The sequence below is a fragment of the Protopterus annectens genome, chromosome 10.part0, assembly GCF_019279795.1.
Source record: "Protopterus annectens isolate FY-2018-M chromosome 10.part0, PAN1.0, whole genome shotgun sequence".
NCBI lineage: Eukaryota > Metazoa > Chordata > Ceratodontiformes > Protopteridae > Protopterus > Protopterus annectens.
In genome coordinates, this window is record NC_056744.1 from 1690700730 (window position 1) to 1690712349 (window position 11620).

Consider the following 11620-nt stretch of genomic DNA (forward strand, 5'->3'; position numbering starts at 1 on the left):
ACACCAGACGTCATAAACAGAGAACCACAAACTTATATCTGTGTTTATGACGTCTGGTGTAGACTACACCATTTTCTCATGCTGTACTAAATTACCTTCAAACTGTCCACATCCTAATAAAGATGAGGTGTATAGAATTGCTCATTGGCAGTTTATGTGAGCTCGTGGTTGTGCGATCTCGAAGTCGGTATATTTAGTTAGGGGTGTGTCGGTGGTGGGTTTAGTTTTGTTTTGTTGTTTTATTTAGGATGGCCAAGCAGTTGCTTACCTCGCATAAAAAGTCAGTGTTTTGGATATCGGTGTTGCGCAGTTGTCAGTCCTTTCATCTCAGGGAAGTGGGAGTCAGGTAAGTGAAGCAACGGTGTTCTGAAGTAGATCTCCATATATATAGATGTACATTCTTGAACAAAGGAGGTAGAAAAAACATGTAAGCACCACAGAAGTGGTAGTAGAGTCCATGTGGTTGCCATATTAAAACAAAATAAAAGATGTCACAGAAAAAAAGAGGACACAATCTGAAGACACCCTTAGCTCAGAGGAGTAAGAGGAAGAATTATTTCAAAGAAAAGGTGATGAATGATTAGTACAATCTAACTGAGAAAAGAAATGGCACTATTAAAAGAGTAAATGAGTTTACAAATGTGACTCGACATAAGTGAGCTCTTGGATGTGATCAGAAATGTAATCTGTTAGTTTAGGTAATAGATGATGCCTTCTGGAGATTAGGTGGGTCAAACTATCCTAAGCTGGTGCCATAATCTATGTTTCTGTAGTAGAATTATGTATAAAGTGTAAAGACCTACCTCCCTACATGAAAAGAGACATAGAGGAGCTCTCTAGTCATGTAGCCCAGGCCGGTATGACCCTGACCTTGAGTAGCATCTTACCCTCACCAAGAATGATGCCACAGTATAAAGACAAAATGATAAATTTTAACAATTGGCTAAAGTATAGGTGTCATTCAACTCCCACTGTCAGCCTGGGATGACATGCTCGACAAGCCACGTAGCTTCGCTAGGGACGGCTTGCACCTGTCACCCCTGGGCTTTCGAATACTGGCTAAGGCTCTTGCCACCCCCATAGTGCCTTTTTTAGGCAAGGCTCAAAAGACAAACCCACCTCCATAGACAGCACAAGGAAAAAGAAACTAAGGGTAATGCTGCTCAACAGCAGAAGTCTAGACCTCAAGATGCACGCAGTCGAGGCTCTCCTCAGTATGGAGAATATTGATATCTGTGGAGTAACAGAAACCTGGATCAAGGCTCCCGAGAGCACCCCAGCACTACCAGGTTATACCTCATACCATGCTTTTCGGCCCCAAAACTCGGACCGAACCACAAAAGGAGGGGGAGTATCCATATTCATAAAAGATACCCACACCTCCAGGTTAGTGGCACTGCACGAAGCATCGGAGAGCATCCATGTGCAACTAACAGTGGGCAAAACTGCCTTTCAGTTTGTAGCCTGCTACAGACCACCCTCCCAAACTCAGGAACCCCACTCGGCTTTCCTGAGAACACTGGAAAATATGAAGTTCTCTCCAAACACCATTATATTTGGTGACTTCAACTACCCAAACATAGACTGGGAGCACTACTCAAGCACCAACACCCTTGCCCAACGGTTCCTAGAATTTATAAACTCAGATGATATGGAACAACTGTTCACCACTCCCACAAGAGGGGAAAACATATTGGACCTGATCATCACCGACATTGGGACTCTGTGTTCCATACCAGAGGTATACCCCTCATTGTTAAGATCTGACCATAAATTAATTTCACTGGACATCCATATCCCATCTCCACCCCTAGCCAAAGAAACCATGGTGAAGAACTTCTCAAAAGCAAACTTCACACTTCTCAAAACCAAAGTGGAATCCTTCAAAGCCCCCGGACCAGTGGAAAATACTGCCCAAACTGCAGATTCCTTTACAAACGCATTCTGTGGACACCTACAGGAATGCATGGATCATGCTATCCCAAATAAAACCAAGACTCACTCCTTCAAAGGCAGGAGACCTGTCTGGTGGACACCAGCCATAAATAAGCTAGACAACAGAAGGAGGAAGCTACTACATGATAGAGCAAAATCCCAAAAAGGGAAGGCATCTCTGATCAGTACTAGCAAAAAACTACGATCCCTCATAAAATCATCTAAGGCCAGCTTTGAAAGAAAAATTGCACAAGACGCTAAAGATAATCACAAGGCCTTCTTTAGTTATGTCAGGAACCTGGGTGGCAACTCCCAGATATGCTCTGAGTTAGTGCAAAAGACAAAAAATACACTGAACCCACAAACATTGCCAAGATCCCCCCCCCCCAAAAGAGCAAATGTCTATCCCAACAGAGTGTTGCCTCCCTGACATCACAGATGCACAGGTAAGAGCTGCCCTCTCCAAAGCAAAAAACACAGCATCAGTGGGACCGGACGGTGTCCTGGACTGCGTCTTACACAAGCTCCAAGAAGAACTGAACCATCACATAAAGTCACTGTTCAATCTCAACCTTACTACAGGATATGTACCCAAGGAATGGTGTACAGCAACAGTGGTCCCACTCCACAAAGGTGGTGCCACAACAGACCCCAGAAACTATCGCCCTATAAGCCTGACTAGCCTGGTCTGCAAAGCTATGGAGCGTATCCTCATGGAACTCATAAACAAAGACATTGGGAACTTCCAAACACTGGATCCTACCAAATTCGGCTTTGTTAAGGGCAGATCTTGCCTCTTGAACCTGGTCGACGTCTTTGAAACAGCCACCAAGGCCATAGATGAAGGGAAGGTAGTCCACACAGTCTACCTGGACCTTGCAAAAGCCTTCGACACAATACCCCACTCGGGCATCATAAATAAGCTCACCAGCTTAAATATCAACCCCTATGTCACAAGATGGGTTGCAAACTGGCTCAGGGATAGAACCCACATGGTCAGAATTGCAGGTGCCATGTAAGACTCTAAACCAGTTACAAGTGGCGTCCCACAAGGCTCAGTCCTGGAACCTATCTTGTTCAGTATATATTTCTCAGAGGTACAGGCTAACACGGGAGGACTATGGCTGACCAAGTTCACAGATGACTGAAAACTGGGTGCCATAATCGACTCGCTGACTGACACAAGCATCCTCCAAAAGGGTCTTACAGAGATGGATAACTGGTGCCAGAGCCATGGCCTAAAGCTAAATGCCAAAAAGTGCATAGGCATCCCCTTTGGGAAAAACAAATTGCCCACAAATTACCACATAGGTGGTAATCCATTAAGTACGGAAGAAGTAATAAGTGATTTGAGGACCCAAGTAGATAGCAATCTCTCCTTTGACAATCACATTGCCAAAGTGGTTAGAAGGACCTTCTATATAGCCCACCTTATCACAAAAGGGTTCACATCTAGATCAAGAAAGGTCATTGTACCCCTCTACTCATCAGGCCCATAATTGAATACAATGCCTCATTCGGGATGTACCTTACCCGACACCTGTAGCAACTGGAAAGACCCCAAAAGTACCTCACCAAGAGGATCAAGGGACTTAAACAGATGCCCTACGCAGTTAGGCTAAAGAAACTCCAGCTCTACTCAGTTGCTTACCGCTTATTCAGAGGCGGTCTGTGCCTGACGTATAAAGCCATGCCCGACCCAGAATTAATGGACATGTTCCACCTCAGGAAATCCAAATCCCTTAGAGCTACACGCTCCAGGGACTTAAACTTCAGTACAGAAATAAATAGGACATGTTGGAGGGACAGATTCATATTCCAGAGGCTCCCCTCACCCTGGAACAAAATCCCAATCCATGGTAGGCAGAGCCCCTCAGTGACCCTCTTCAAGAGAAATCTTGACGAGTGGGTGGGAGATCGTAGGTTTACCCCTGGGATCTCTTCTGCGTTCCTACTAGACAGAGGCATAGTAAACTAACCTTAAAAGGGCTATCTTCTGTGACCTACTATACAGAGGCACAGTCAACTAATCTAAAAGGGTGGCAAAAGCCAAGCACACTCTGGCTAGGCTTATAAATGCCCTAGGGCAGATAGCCTAGTATCAACCTATGAACCTATGAAATATTTTTGCCTGTAGGTCTCTTCTTTAAGTATCTAATTAATGTGGCAGTCCTTCCTTTGTGCTTTGAAGGATGCAGGCAGCATGTTTTAGTTATGTTGTAGTATGGAGATGGCCTGTATTCTGTCAAAGAGTCTGTTTTCCAACTTAACTAGTAGAGGAAAAGGTGTTGCTTATCACATGAAGAAGATAGTTTTCCTTAGTTTTAACATTCGTTTCTAGTTTATTATGAGAAAACAGGCACGTAAACTAAAACTACTTCATATCTAAGCAAACCGTGATATTTATTAGTAGTAAGCAGTAGAATGCATCTGGAGTATTTAGAGTTTAGTGTACAGTGTCATTATTATATACAAACAGAAAAGTGAAGATTTAATCTGGGATTCCTAAACAAATAGCTTAATGTGTTAATTGAATTTGTGTTGTGTGGTGATGTACAGGGTGGGCCAAATCAGAGTCTCAGGCTGCACCATTGTGCTGCCTGGTGAAATACTGCAGCCAACATCGTACGCAAATGAATGTATAATGATATGGAAAAGAGTAGCATTGTAGTAATAAGACCAATTAGAAATGCAAATGAGAGTGAACCACATGGCGGAGTGATTCAGAATTGTATAAAACTTGCTTAACATGGTGTGTCAGTTTGCATGCTATTGTTTCCTGGTGAACAGAGACTAAGACCATGCTAAGATGCTAGGAGTAACACCCGCATTACCGAGGCAGTATATTTTGGGAGCCATTCTTATAGCCAGTGTAATCAGTGGTATGCCTCATCACTCCCCGTGTCACAAACTGATCTGATCATTCCTAACATGCCATCACCACCACTCTAAGGACATAATCAAAAGCTGTGTTGTGGACAGTGACACCATGTGAGAACTTGTAGACATGTGCCATTGTCACATGGAATTTCATGGGTTGTGTTGAATACCAGTTCCTGTGGACAGTAAGGTGCGGGTAACTTTGTCTATCATTGTTACTGGGCCTTCCAGTGGCCATCATGGTATACATTGGGCATATCACGGGTATCTTCCTGACTATTATTAGTTCATTAATGTTGTTATACCATAGCATGAGGAGGGGGATATGTGGTTCCCACAGAAAGAAGAGGAGAGAAGCACCACTACCACTAAGCAAGCATTCTTTGAAATAGCCCTTTCCTTGAAAGTCATGGGCCACTGATTGCAACCACATCACCATTAAAGCCCCACCTGGTCCACGTGGCAACGGTGTGCAGCCTGAAGGGATTCCACTGCATTAATTGCTAGGTGTTCTGTAATGTTCAGTGTGTAATGTATAGAATGACCATGAGTGTCATCCATAGTTACAATTCCCACATCTGTCAGATGTTAGACATATACATTACTAGCTATATGTGGGGGGTTATTTCCCTCATAACTATCGTATTGATGATGTTGATTACACCTACAGCCAAGGTTTAAGATGCCAGTAAACAAGCTACAGAAAATGGCTGAGACTACATAGCACTGTACAGTGCCACATACACCAGCATCATTGAGTGTATGTTCAAATTATTGAAGGCCCACTTCCAAGATTCTTTTAGTAGCACACTTCTGTATGCTTTGGGGACCACAACAAGGTATTTGCTGTCTTCACAGTGTTGCAAAATGTGGTATTATGCAGATAGTTAAAGCAGAGGATTACCATTAGAGGACCAGATTGACCATAGTCAGTGGAAGAGGAAGTGCTGGTTGGTGAGCTGCTGGAGAAACCAACAACAGCAGAAGATTGTGAGAGGCAGAGGCATGTGCAGTACTTTGGAGCACTAGCAAAAATTTGGTGTCTGGTCCACAACTAGGGGCCAGAATAGACTCAACATGGATTAAAACTGATGTGTGCAGTACTACACCTTGATTATGCTGTACAGTGCAGCAGACATTACCTACCTATGAAACACATCAGTGGGGGTAGAGCACAGTTATATTGCATAGGTGGGGAGAGACAGATTGAGAGGTATCAACAGTGGACACATTGGTGAAATGGGGACTAAGGGTGTGGAATAGAGTGAGTGAGTGACATCGCTATGTGATTGCAGTAAGCTTGGTATACTCTGATGGCAAGGGGTGATGCTTCCTGAGGAGGCAAGGTATCCAGATATAGTAAGTACTTTCTTAGTATGGGTTCCTGGTCACAAAGTACCTGCAGATGTTGTTTAACTGTGCCTATCTAGCTGTGATAGGTGTTTCTGAATGTCAGTATTGATGCAGATCTTGAATGCCTTTGGCCATGGGTGCATCTCCTGTAGTAGTAGTGGCATGTGCATCAATACTGATCTGTAAGGATGAAGATCAACTGCATGACCATGACTGCTTGGACATGCCATGTAGGCTATGTCATTGCAGGAGGCCATGATTGATCACTGGCATGAAATGTGGTGGAGAAACAGTACATGAACATGACCTACCTGTCCTGTGGGCATATCCACAGTGGAAGCTGGGCAGTGACCATGAGAGTGGTATCATCCTAGTGTGTCCCCATGTTGGCAGTGGCGATGTTCGTGTGCCTCTCAAACATGCTAATCGATTGATCCAGGTATGGCATGCACTCAGCTATGTTGTTTCACAGGCTAAACAATACATAGGATCATAGGAAGTTACTAGGCTGTTGGCCCTGAGGCCTTTATAAGCCTAGCCAAGAGTTTAGTCCATGTTCAGACAAATCAGCACCCAATGCCCCTGTCCAGCTGGAATATCGATGGAATCCCAGGGATGTATTTTCTATTTCCCATCCAGTTATCTAGGTTGTGCTTAAAAAGAAGTAAAGAGGTACTCTGCTTGACATGGAGATGGAGTCTATTCCAACAGATAAGGGAGTTTCTGGGGCACAAATCTGTCCTGCCAAGAAGTCCTATTGATGTCACAGACCAGGTTGAGGCCACGCATGCGGGTTACTAGAGTGGACCTTGACTTGCGCATATGCAATAGTCCCATAAAGGTGGGGTCTGAGATCACCTTGTATGCCAGACAAAGGTCACCTCTGAGGAGTCTGTATGAAACTGAGTAGAGGGATAGGGCTTTTAGCCTACCTGTGTATGGTAGATTTTTGAGGCCCTGGATTCTCCAGGTGAGGAATCTCTGTAGACTCTAAAAACATTGTTCCTAACTACACTAGTCTAATGTCCGCAAAACTCTGTACCTGTATATGCATCCCAAATAAACCAAATACCTCATCCATCATCTTATCTCTATCGTTCTCTTAGGGGAAATCCACCCAAACCCAGGCCCCCAACCCCACCCCACCAAGCAACAGGCAAACTCCTCCACTTCTCAGCTCTAAACACTCAAGAGTCTATGCAACTAAATTCCAAACCTTCTAGCCTGGCTTCTACATAACCAGCCTGATATTCTCTCTCTATCTCAGAAATCTGGGTTAAGCCCCACATGAAAGATTCTGAACTAACTCCTCCCAACTACCACATGTCAAGGAATGACAGAACACAAAAAAGAGGGTGGTGTAGCACTCCTTTCCTCAGCATCCCTCTTAGTCCCCCCCTATACCAAACCCTTTCCCAAATTTGGCAAGGCAGAAGTGATAGCAGCCCTACTCCACCTAAATAAGCATAAACTCATATTTGTTCTCTCCCCCCTCTATATTCCCACTGAAGACAATACCTCATCCTTTAAAGCTATTCTCTCCTGGGTCTCCACCAACATTACTCACGAAACCATAATCCTGAGGGGCATGAACATAAACTGGGCCACAATCCTATCTTTCACTAACTCACTCAATATTCACTTGTATAACTTTACGGAGCTAAACCATTCCACTACCAGGCATTCCAAGAACTCTATTACTGGAAGTGCAATAGACTGGATTCTAGTGTCCCATCCTCACTATATCTCTGATATGGTATTCTCCCAGACCCAATAGCTGACCACTTACCCACCGTCTCCCCTCTTCTGTACAACTAACTCAAACTATATTTCCACTTGCTGCCTAAAATATTTCAATTCTGAAACCTTCTCAAATGCACTAAAAAGCACAAACTGGAACCCATTAAAGACTCTTCCCCTAGATAATGCTCTCTCCTACTTTAACTCTACTTTCACAAACCTGCCCAACTCCTTTGCCCCTCTAAAAACAAAGTGTAGAAAAAGTAACCCTGTATCCTGGTTAACCAAAAACACCTTGGCTACTATGCGACTCCGTGATAAAGCCTGGGAATGTTATCATAAAAATAAAACCACTATCACCCTTAACGAATATAAAACAATATGAAATAGAGCCAAAAAACGTATTACCTCAGACTGCAAAGCCTATTTCTCTACTCCCCAAACCAACTACAACACCAATCCCAAACTATTTTGGAACGTAATCTCATCTCTCCTCAACCCAGGAAAAAAGAAAACCCTTGCCCCAACCCAGATGCATCTGACATGGACTTGGCCAACCAGTTTAACTCTTTCTTCATAGAGTCCATAAGCAAGCTAACATCATCCTTCACCAACACCTCTGCGTCCCCTCCTCAGCCTGCATCCATCCCTTCCTCCTCTAGCTTCCCTTGCCCCAACCTCCAATCTTCTCTATCAATCCAATCTCTATAGCCAGCATAAAAAATCATATCCTAAAATTAAAACCTGGTTCCAGTGCCCCTGATGAAATTCCCTCCTACTTCCTAAAAGTAGCCACAGAAGGCATTGCTCTCCCTATCAGCATACTAATTAATCGCTCTATCTCAGAAAGCCAGGTCCCCCAGCTTTGGAAGAAAGTCTTTATTATTCCTCTACATAAAGGAGGCAATAATAATGACATTACAAACCTTTGCCCTATTGCTATCTTATCCCCTATTACAAAGCTTCTTGAAAAATATACCCACCAACAACCAGCTTCTTACCCCCACACAGCATGCATTGAGACCCGGTAATAGCACCTCCACTGCCCTCCTCTCCTTCCTTGAAACAATTAACAAAGCCCACAATTCTGACCATTTCATGTCCACCCTTCTCCTCGACCTCTCCAAGGTGTTTGACACTATTTTCCACAACCTGCTTCTTAATAAACTCTCCAAACTAAACCTATCCCTTTCCTGTACCAAGTGGTTCTCCAGCTACCTCACAACCAGACAACAAGCAGTCAAATGGAATAAAGCCACTTTCCCCTTCCTTAATACTCCCACAGGTCCCCTAAGGTTCCATTTTAGGCCCCCTACTATTCAACATATTCATTAATGACGTCTACCAAGCCATTCCAAACTTCAGCATCATCCAATATGCCAACAATTCTTCCATTATCTGCTCTTCCCTTCTATCCCCACTCTAAATAAGCTTACCCAAAGTGCCTTCTCCGCTACTGAGCAGTGGATGCTAGACAACCATCTGGCTCTTAATGCAACCAAAACTAAACTTATGTTATTCACCGCCTCCAAAACCTCCTCCCTAGATAAACACCCATTCGTAATCACCAGCAAAAACAATACTCCCCTAGAAATAGTCTCTGAACGACTAGGAGTACTCATAGATGATCAACTAAAATTCGACAAACATTTACAAGTAAATATCAAAAAAAAAAACCACAAAAAACATGGTATGCTATACCACAATAATCAGCCATAAGCGTTATAGTTCTCCTTCCACCAGGCTCATACTAGCCAATACTTATCTCATCTCATCCCTCCTATATGGTGCATCTATCCTCACCAACTTAAAATCCTCCCTCAAAACAAAACCTTGTATAACAAGACATCAAAATTTGCACCAAGTCACAGAGGCTTTTCTCACCATTGTAATTCTCTTCACCAACTAAACTGGCTTGAGCTACCTAACCTCCTCACTCATACCCAACTCATCCAAGCACACAGACTCATTTACAACCCCTCTCTTTGTCCCTCCCTAGCCACTACCTTTGAAATGCATGAACCAGAATGACTTCTAAAATCTAATTTCCAAAAACTTATTAAATTGCACAAGCCCATACATCCACCTAATGTCCTTCTCTCTAGCATGCCAATGGAATCCTCTACCATCTCCTATCTGCATCACCAGCAGTGTCTCCTCATTTAAAGCCTTGCTGCACTCACACCTACCTTTACACTGGAAGTGCTCCTGTACCCATTCCTACCTAATCCTTCGAATACCACTTCCTACTCTCCTAGAACTAAATACATCATCACATCCTCCTATAGTTCCACAGTTCTATTGAACTATTTGACCAACTGTTTAACAGTTAAAAGAAAATAGGCAAACAAAACAAACTTCTCAAAACTCCAAAAACCAAAGAATGGCAAACAAAAGGCAGAGGACAAAGTAAATTAATTCTGTAAGCTTTTACTTAAAAAGTACATGATAAACTTGAAGCGCTTTTCATCTTGATGAATACAAAGACTTCTTCAGATGCAAGTAAAACCTATCTTAAAACATTTTAAATAGATGAATACATTGTCATGCGATCCCAACCCACCCAGTGAAATCCAATTAAGGATCTATGCATGTTTTACACTTAAAGACATCAGTCCTATTTTATACTTTAGTGCCATTGCTTCTTTCAACAATGAAGAATAAATCCTACCCATCTCACTTATTGTACCATACAATGACTAGTACATTCCCTTTGAGCAGCAATTACTATCAAGGACACACAAGAAGTAGAAAAAATAAAAACAATACAAGGAAAATAAAATAACATTCTCATTCTAACTGGAAAACAAGTAGTCTATGTTACAATAAGGAATTGTGCTGTTTACAATAAAACAACCAAGAACAACTTTAACTTGAAGTATGCGCCAGTTAAGTGATGACCTTATCCCTCCCAGCACTTGGTCACAACTCCTATGTGGTTAATACTCCAGTCATCTGTGCAAAGTTTTAAGTTTTAAAATACTAGAAATCGTACATGTTTCATTCAGTCCTGGGAAATTGTATGCGTTCATCAAAATCTGCCAATATAACTCTCTTGCTTCTAATAGTAATGAACATTTATGAACATCAGTATGCCATAGGCAAAAGTAAACTGGACAACGCACTAGCCAAACATGTAAACTAACACAACACACACAATTTTGGATACATGGTCATCGACCAAATACACCAGGACCCAAGAGGGGGTCCTTGTACATTACTATTAGAAGCAAGAGCTCTGAGGTAAAATGTTTTAGTAACCACAACAAACAAGACTAGTCCTAACCACTGGCAACAACTGTTGATAGAAAAGTTAAACGTTCTTTCACAGAAAATGGTAAAATTGGAATGTATTCCACAGTAAGGTACTCATCTGCCCAATCCTGAAGAAGTGCTAGGCAGCTATCAATCCCTTGAAGCCTCAGCAGTGAGGGCTGTGTGATGCAGTTACACCAAGAAAGTTAGCCCTACAGCTTTGGAAGCTGGCTGGTCATCCAGTCCCATATAACTTAGGATACTGAAATAGTGATCAAATGATGAACATTCTTCCCTCATCTCTTTCAGGACCTTTTCCAAATGCCTGTCCCTGTGGGTCACGTTGAAAGATATTTATCTTACTCTTACCTGCATGATCATTTGGTTCAGGTTTAATTTAAAAGAGAATTATACACTGACTGCCCATTCCTATTCAAAAGTGAGCATGCTGATTGAC

The 11620-nt window shown here is 42.7% G+C and overlaps 1 protein-coding gene across 2 annotated transcripts in view; it reads left to right on the top strand.

Moving 5' to 3' along the window:
* The window catches only part of LOC122813901 (zinc finger protein 436-like), a 770947-nt gene that overhangs the window by 175056 nt on the left and 584271 nt on the right, over positions 1-11620 (top strand). The window lies entirely within an intron of this gene.